The sequence below is a fragment of the Musa acuminata genome, unplaced genomic scaffold, assembly GCF_036884655.1.
Source record: "Musa acuminata AAA Group cultivar baxijiao unplaced genomic scaffold, Cavendish_Baxijiao_AAA HiC_scaffold_425, whole genome shotgun sequence".
NCBI lineage: Eukaryota > Viridiplantae > Streptophyta > Magnoliopsida > Zingiberales > Musaceae > Musa > Musa acuminata.
Window position 1 is genome coordinate 75,001 of NW_027020672.1, and position 7,500 is coordinate 82,500.

Consider the following 7,500-nt stretch of genomic DNA (forward strand, 5'->3'; position numbering starts at 1 on the left):
GGTATCAGAGCCGGCAAGCTCTTCGATCGAACAGCGAACGAACTTCGCAACTTCGCCATGGCAAAGCATCGTGGCGAATCAAGCAAGACGGGGCAGGCCGGACCCTTGCCCCAAGCAGCCGCAGGTGGGCTGCATGTGCACACTCGCTCTCATGCTGTTGGAGCCGCTCATGAGGATCGCGGCAGCGAACAGGATGAGCGAGAAGTTGGCAACTCTCCGCGAGCGGAGGAAGCGCAATCTGGTGCGCTAACTGGGAAAAAGAGTCATAAGGAGAGACTCACGACGGCGGAAACCCGCCTGGATGTTCTTGAAGCGAGCATGGAGGAACTCTACCATGGCCAACAAAGACTTGTTGGGGTAGAGAGCTCGCAAGAGGAAGCGGAGTCCAGGATCGACAAGGTCGAGGCCCTAGTCGACCGACTGTCCGATGACACCAAGGACTCCGTGCAGCACTTACAAGATGTTGTGGCGGAACTCACGGCGAAGGTGGCTATGCTCACAAGAACGCTAAATGCGGGAGGAGGCAACACCCGCGTTGCACCGCCACAAAACTTGAGGGCACCTGAGCCCCATGGATACGGAGGGGCCAGAGATGCCAAGGAGCTCGAGAACTTTCTGTTCGACATGGAACAATACTTCCGAGCTACGAGACCCGATTCTGAAGATACCAAAGTTTCAATAGCAACAATGTATCTGAACGGAGATGCGAAACTTTGGTGGCGAACTCGTTGGGAGGAAATCCAACAAGGTCGGTGTCGAGTCGACACATGGGAAGACTTGAAGCGGGAGTTGAGAACTCAGTTCCTACCGGAGAACACAGAGTTCGTCGCAAGAAGGAAGTTGAGACAACTCCGCCAAAGTACCACCATCCGAGACTATGTAAAGCAGTTTTCTGCACTGATGCTGGACATACAGGACATGTCCGAGAAGGACAAGTTGTTCAGTTTCCTTGATGGTCTGAAACCATGGGCTCAGCAAGAGCTGAATCGAAGGAATGTTACCGACGTGGTCGGGGCAATTGCAGCTGCAGAAAGGCTCACCGACTTCGTTTCCTCTGAAGACCCAGCGAGAAGGAAACAATCTTCAAGCAATCGCCCTCAAAAACATTCTCGAGGGAAGGAGCTCGGGGGCGAACAGAAGAAGAAGAGCTCCCACAAAGGGCCGAACCCAAAAGGCAAGGCCTCAAAACCTGGAGGATGCTTCTTGTGCGGAGGACCGCACATGGTAAGGGAGTGCCCACAGAAGCAGGCACTCAACGCGTTGACAGCTTCCATCCACCCTCCCCGATCGGACAAGGGCAAAACCGTTGCCCTTAGCTCAAGCAGTTCTGAATCCAGCAGCGACGATGAAGAGTCGCAAGGACCCCGAATGGGAGCAATGCGTTTGTTGAACGCTATGCGGGGTCAAGTGGGGGAGAACATGAAGACGAAGGCACAAAAAGCAGGAAGTAGTGAACTGATGTATGTGGACATCAAGCTGAATGGCCAAACGACCCGTGCAATGGTGGACACGGGCGCTACCCACAACTTCATAGCCGATCGTGAAGCACAGCGACTTGGGTTGACATTGGAGAAGAGCCCAAGCCGAATGAAAGCAGTGAACTCGGAGGCCAGGCGAATCTCCGGATTGGCGAAGGGAGTTCCCATCAGAATCGGGACTTGGAGCGGAACCACCAACATGATGGCCGTGCCACTAGACGACTTCCAAGTGATCCTTGGAATGGAGTTTATGCACGCGGCGAAGTTGGTGCCGATGCCATTCTTGAATTCCCTATGTATGATGGGAGGCGATGACCCCTGTGTGGTGCCCGTCTCTCGGAGAGGAACCAAGGAGCCCCAACATATTTCGGCATTACAATTGAAGAAAGGGGTGCGAAAGGGCGAACTAACATTCGTGGCTGCTATGAAGCTAGAGCCACTCAATGAAGAAGCCATTCAAGAACCTGCTGTGGTGGCCAACGTCCTGAAGGAGTTCAAAGACGTTATGCCACCTGAGTTGCCGAAGACTCTTCCGCCACGCAGAGGCGTGGATCACAGTATTGAGCTGGAGCCAGGAGTGAAGCCTCCAGCGAGACCACCCTATCGCATGGCCCCGCCAGAGTTGGCAGAACTCAGAAAGCAGTTAGGTGAACTGCTAAGCGGTGGTCTCATCCGCAGCTCAAAAGCACCTTTCGGAGCTCCAGTTCTCTTTCAGAAGAAACAAGATGGGAGCCTCCGATTATGCGTCGACTACCGAGCCCTCAACAAAGTAACAGTGAAGAACAAGTATCCCATCCCGCTCATCGCGGACTTGTTCGACCAATTGGGCAAGGCGAAGTATTTCTCAAAACTCGACCTTCGGTCGGGGTATTGGCAGGTGCGCATTGCTGAAGGCGACGAAGCAAAGACTACATGTGTGACCAGATATGGAGCGTTTGAGTTCTTGGTGATGCCTTTCGGCTTAACCAACGCTCCGGCAACATTCTGTACTCTCATGAACCAGCTATTCAAGGAGTATTTGGATAAGTTCGTGGTCGTCTACTTGGACGACATCGTCGTTTACAGCCAAACGCTCGAGGAGCACGTCAAGCACCTTCGGACGATTTTCAAGGTTCTCAGGGAGAACACTTTGTTCGTAAAAAGGGAGAAATGCTACTTTGCTCAGACTGAGATCCTGTTCTTGGGGCACCGAATCGGTGATGGCTCCATCCGGATGGACAAGTCGAAGGTGCAAGCAGTTGCGGAATGGCGAACTCCAAAGAAGGTGCCAGAGTTGAGATCCTTCCTTGGTTTCGTCAACTACTACCGACGCTTCATTGCTGGATATTCGAAGCGGGCAACCCCACTGACGGAGTTGCTGAAGAAGGAGCAGCCTTGGAAGTGGTCTGACAAATGTGAGATAGCATTCCAAGATCTGAAGGCTGCTGTTCTGGAAGAACCAGTGCTCAAATTGCCAAACTATGGAGAGCCCTTTGAAGTCCATACAGATGCTTCGGACTTTGCTATTGGTGGAGTACTCATGCAAGAAGGTCATCCGGTGGCCTACGAGAGCCGTAAACTCAACGAGACCGAGAGGCGGTATCCAGTGCATGAGAAGGAGATGACAGCGGTGATCCACTGCCTACGAGTTTGGCGACACTACCTCCTTGGGTCGCGATTTGTGCTGAGGACAGACAACATCGCCTTGAGTTATTTCCAAACTCAGAAGAAGCTCTCCCCAAAGCAAGCACGGTGGCAGGACTTCCTGGCTGAATTTGATATGGCAATGGAATATAAGCCCGGGAAGGCGAATGTCGTGGCCGATGCGCTGAGTCGGAAGGTGGAGTGCGTGAATGCTGCACAACTGGAGGGCAGAGGCCAAGCAAGTCAGTTACACTCAACCTTCCTTTCCCGAATCAGAGATGGACTGTATAGTGATCCCCAGGCAGTTATCCTGATGCAGCTCATCAAAGAAGGCAAAGCACGACGATTTTGGGTCCAGGAGGGACTTGTTTACACAAAAGGGAATAGGGTTTATGTTCCCCGAGTGGACAATCTAAGGCGTGAACTCTTGAAAGAGTGTCACGATTCCCTTTGGGCTGGACACCCCGGCATTCACAGAACGTTGGCTCTCGTGGAGAGGGCCTTCTACTGGCCAAAAATGGGGATTGATGTGGAGGAGTATGTTCGAACATGCCTTACTTGCCAACAAGACAAGGTGGAGCAGCGGAAGCCGGTGGGACTTTTGGAGCCGTTGCCCGTACCAGAAAGGCCTTGGGAGAGCATTTCCTTAGACTTCATATCAAGCTTGCCACCTGTAGGGGGACTTGGATCGATACTTGTGGTGGTCGATCGGTTTTCAAAGTATGCAACTTTCATTGCTGCTCCCCTACACTGTTCAGCTGAAGAGGCGGCCAGACTGATGATGAAGGGTGTAGTGAAGTATTGGGGAGTCCCACACAATATCATTAGTGATCGAGACGCTCGGTTTCTGGGACGGTTCTGGACCGAGCTATTCAAATTGTTGGGATCAAAGTTATACTTCTCTACAAGCCTCCACCCCCAGACGGATGGTCAGACTGAAAGAATAAATTCGCTCTTAGAGCAGTATCTCCGGCACTATGTGAGTGCCAATCAACGAGATTGGGTGAAGCTGTTGGACATCGCCCAATTCTCCTACAACTTGCAGCGGAGCTCTGCATCCAACAAGAGCCCCTTCGAAATTATCACAGGACAACAACCGTCGACTCCGCACACTATGGCTATTGGGTATACTGGGAGTAGTCCATCAGCCTACCATTTCGCAAAGGAGTGGCATCGGAATGCCGATATTGCGCGGGCTTACTTGGAGAAGGCGGCAAAACGGATGAAGAAGTGGGCAGACTTGGGAAGGCGACCACAGGAGTTCAAAGTTGGCGATTTGGTGTTGGTAAAGCTCCAACCAGCATCACTCCAATTCTTCAGGAAAAGAGTCCACAAAGGATTGGTGCGTAAGTATGAAGGGCCCTTCCCAATTATCAGCAGGGTAGGCAATGTTTCTTACAAGTTGCAGCTGCCGGCGTGGTTCAAAATTCACAACGTTCTTCACGCCAGCAACCTAAAGGCCTACCATTCAGATCCGCAAGATGCTTCTCGAAGTGTTCCAACTCGGCTACCTCCCATCACAGCCTCCTACGAGAAGCGAGTGGAAACCATTTTGGCGGATCGCAAGATAAAGCTACCCAACGGAGCGGAGCAAACAGAGTACTTGGTGAAGTGGCGAAAGCTTCCCCGAACTGAAGCCAGTTGGGAGTCTGAAGACGCCCTGCGACATGAAGAAGACGTCATCAACAACTACCAACAAGCGTCGACGAGGGCGTCGACAGTTTAAGTGGGGGAGAATGTCACGAACGGTCGTCGCGCACCCGCAACAACTTCGTTCAACGAACCGTTCGTCGCTCACACCCGCATGTACAGCTGCTTAACAGCATGTTTTCCCATGGTTTTGGGTCATTTTGCTTGTAAATATGTAAGTTCGAACAAGCTGCAGCGTTGCAAAGCGATCGCTCACCGAACCGAGCAAAACAGCCCCAAAACAGCCCAAAACGGCTTCGTTTTCGCGTGCCGCGGGAGGTGAGCGGAGTGCTGCCTCCGCTCACCAAAATGTCAGCCATCTCAGCACCCAGGAACCCCCCGGGTGGCACATGGCTGGATGGGGCTTCGGTTATATACCGGGCGTTGAACACTCTTTCGCAAGTTCGTACGTGACCTTTACGGGAACTTGGTGTTGCGTCCGGGACCAGGTGAGCGGCTGTTTGTGGGCTTGCAGCTGTTCGTTCATCCTTGAAAGCCTTGTTTTTCCCCCTCTCCCTCTTTTCTCTTGTGCACACAAGGTGTTCGACGAATTGCTTGTAAAGCTTTCCTTTTCGCGAGACTTCGGGACGTGTCCGTTGCTCGTTCTTTCGATCTAACTCTCTTTCTCTTTTACAGGTCCTTCGGGACCTGCGAGAGGTTACAAAGTGGGCTGATCCTTGCGGAGCAAGATCGCAAGGGCGAAGCGCGACTTAGGCAAGGCAAAGCTAAGTTCGCGTCTTTGCCGCACGGGTGACTCGCGACTTAGGCAACGCAAGCTAAGTTCGCGTCTTTGGCCGCAAGGGTGCCGCACGCCTTAGGCACTTCCAGCTAAGGTCGTGACAACCCGGGGGGTTCCAGGGTGCTGAGATGGCTGACGTTTTGCTCCGCTCACGACGGTCACCGCACCACGCAAGAACAGGCCAAAAACTGGCCAAAACAGCCCAAAAACGGGCCAAAACTGGCCATTTTTGGCTGCGCGAGCGAGCGGCGAGCGGCGAACAGCGAGCGAAGCGAGAGGCAGCACCGTCCCTGCTATACGAAAGCCCCATCCAGCCCTGTGCCACCCGGGGGGTTCCAGGGTGCTGAGATGGCTGACGTTTTGCTCCGCTCTCGACGGTCACCGCGCAATGCAAGAACAGGCCAAAAACTGGCCAAAACGGCCCAAAAACGGGCCAAAACTGGCCATTTTTGGCTGCGCGAGCGGCGAGCGGCGGACAGCGAGCGAAGCGAGAGGCAGCACCGTCCCTGCTATACGAAAGCCCCATCCAGCCCTGTGCCACCCGGGGGGTTCCAGGGTGCTGAGATGGCTGACGTTTTGCTCCGCTCTCGACGGTCACCGCGCAATGCAAGAACAGGCCAAAAACTGGCCAAAACGGCCCAAAAACGGGCCAAAACTGGCCATTTTTGGCTGCGCGAGCGAGCGGCGAGCGGCGGACAGCGAGCGAAGCGAGAGGCAGCACCGTCCCTGCTATACGAAAGCCCCATCCAGCCCTGTGCCACCCGGGGGGTTCCAGGGTGCTGAGATGGCTGACGTTTTGCTCCGCTCTCGACGGTCACCGCGCAATGCAAGAACAGGCCAAAAACTGGCCAAAACGGCCCAAAAACGGGCCAAAACTGGCCATTTTTGGCTGCACGAGCGAGCGGCGAGCGGCGGACAGCGAGCGAAGCGAGAGGCAGCACCGTCCCTGCTATACGAAAGCCCCATCCAGCCCTGTGCCACCCGGGGGGTTCCAGGGTGCTGAGATGGCTGACGTTTTGCTCCGCTCTCGACGGTCACCGCGCAATGCAAGAACAGGCCAAAAACTGGCCAAAACGGCCCAAAAACGGGCCAAAACTGGCCATTTTTGGCTGCACGAGCGAGCGGCGAGCGGCGGACAGCGAGCGAAGCGAGAGGCAGCACCGTCCCTGCTATACGAAAGCCCCATCCAGCCCTGTGCCACCCGGGGGGTTCCAGGGTGCTGAGATGGCTGACGTTTTGCTCCGCTCTCGACGGTCACCGCGCAATGCAAGAACAGGCCAAAAACTGGCCAAAACGGCCCAAAAACGGGCCAAAACTGGCCATTTTTGGCTGCACGAGCGAGCGGCGAGCGGCGGACAGCGAGCGAAGCGAGAGGCAGCACCGTCCCTGCTATACGAAAGCCCCATCCAGCCCTGTGCCACCCGGGGGGTTCCAGGGTGCTGAGATGGCTGACGTTTTGCTCCGCTCTCGACGGTCACCGCGCAATGCAAGAACAGGCCAAAAACTGGCCAAAACGGCCCAAAAACGGGCCAAAACTGGCCATTTTTGGCTGCACGAGCGAGCGGCGAGCGGCGGACAGCGAGCGAAGCGAGAGGCAGCACCGTCCCTGCTATACGAAAGCCCCATCCAGCCCTGTGCCACCCGGGGGGTTCCAGGGTGCTGAGATGGCTGACGTTTTGCTCCGCTCTCGACGGTCACCGCGCAATGCAAGAACAGGCCAAAAACTGGCCAAAACGGCCCAAAAACGGGCCAAAACTGGCCATTTTTGGCTGCGCGAGCGAGCGGCGAGCGGCGGACAGCGAGCGAAGCGAGAGGCAGCACCGTCCCTGCTATATACGAAAGCCCCATCCAGCCCTGTGCCACCCGGGGGGTTCCAGGGTGCTGAGATGGCTGACGTTTTGCTCCGCTCACGACGGTCACCGCACCACGCAAGAACGGACCATAAACAGGCCAAAACAGCCCAAAAACGGG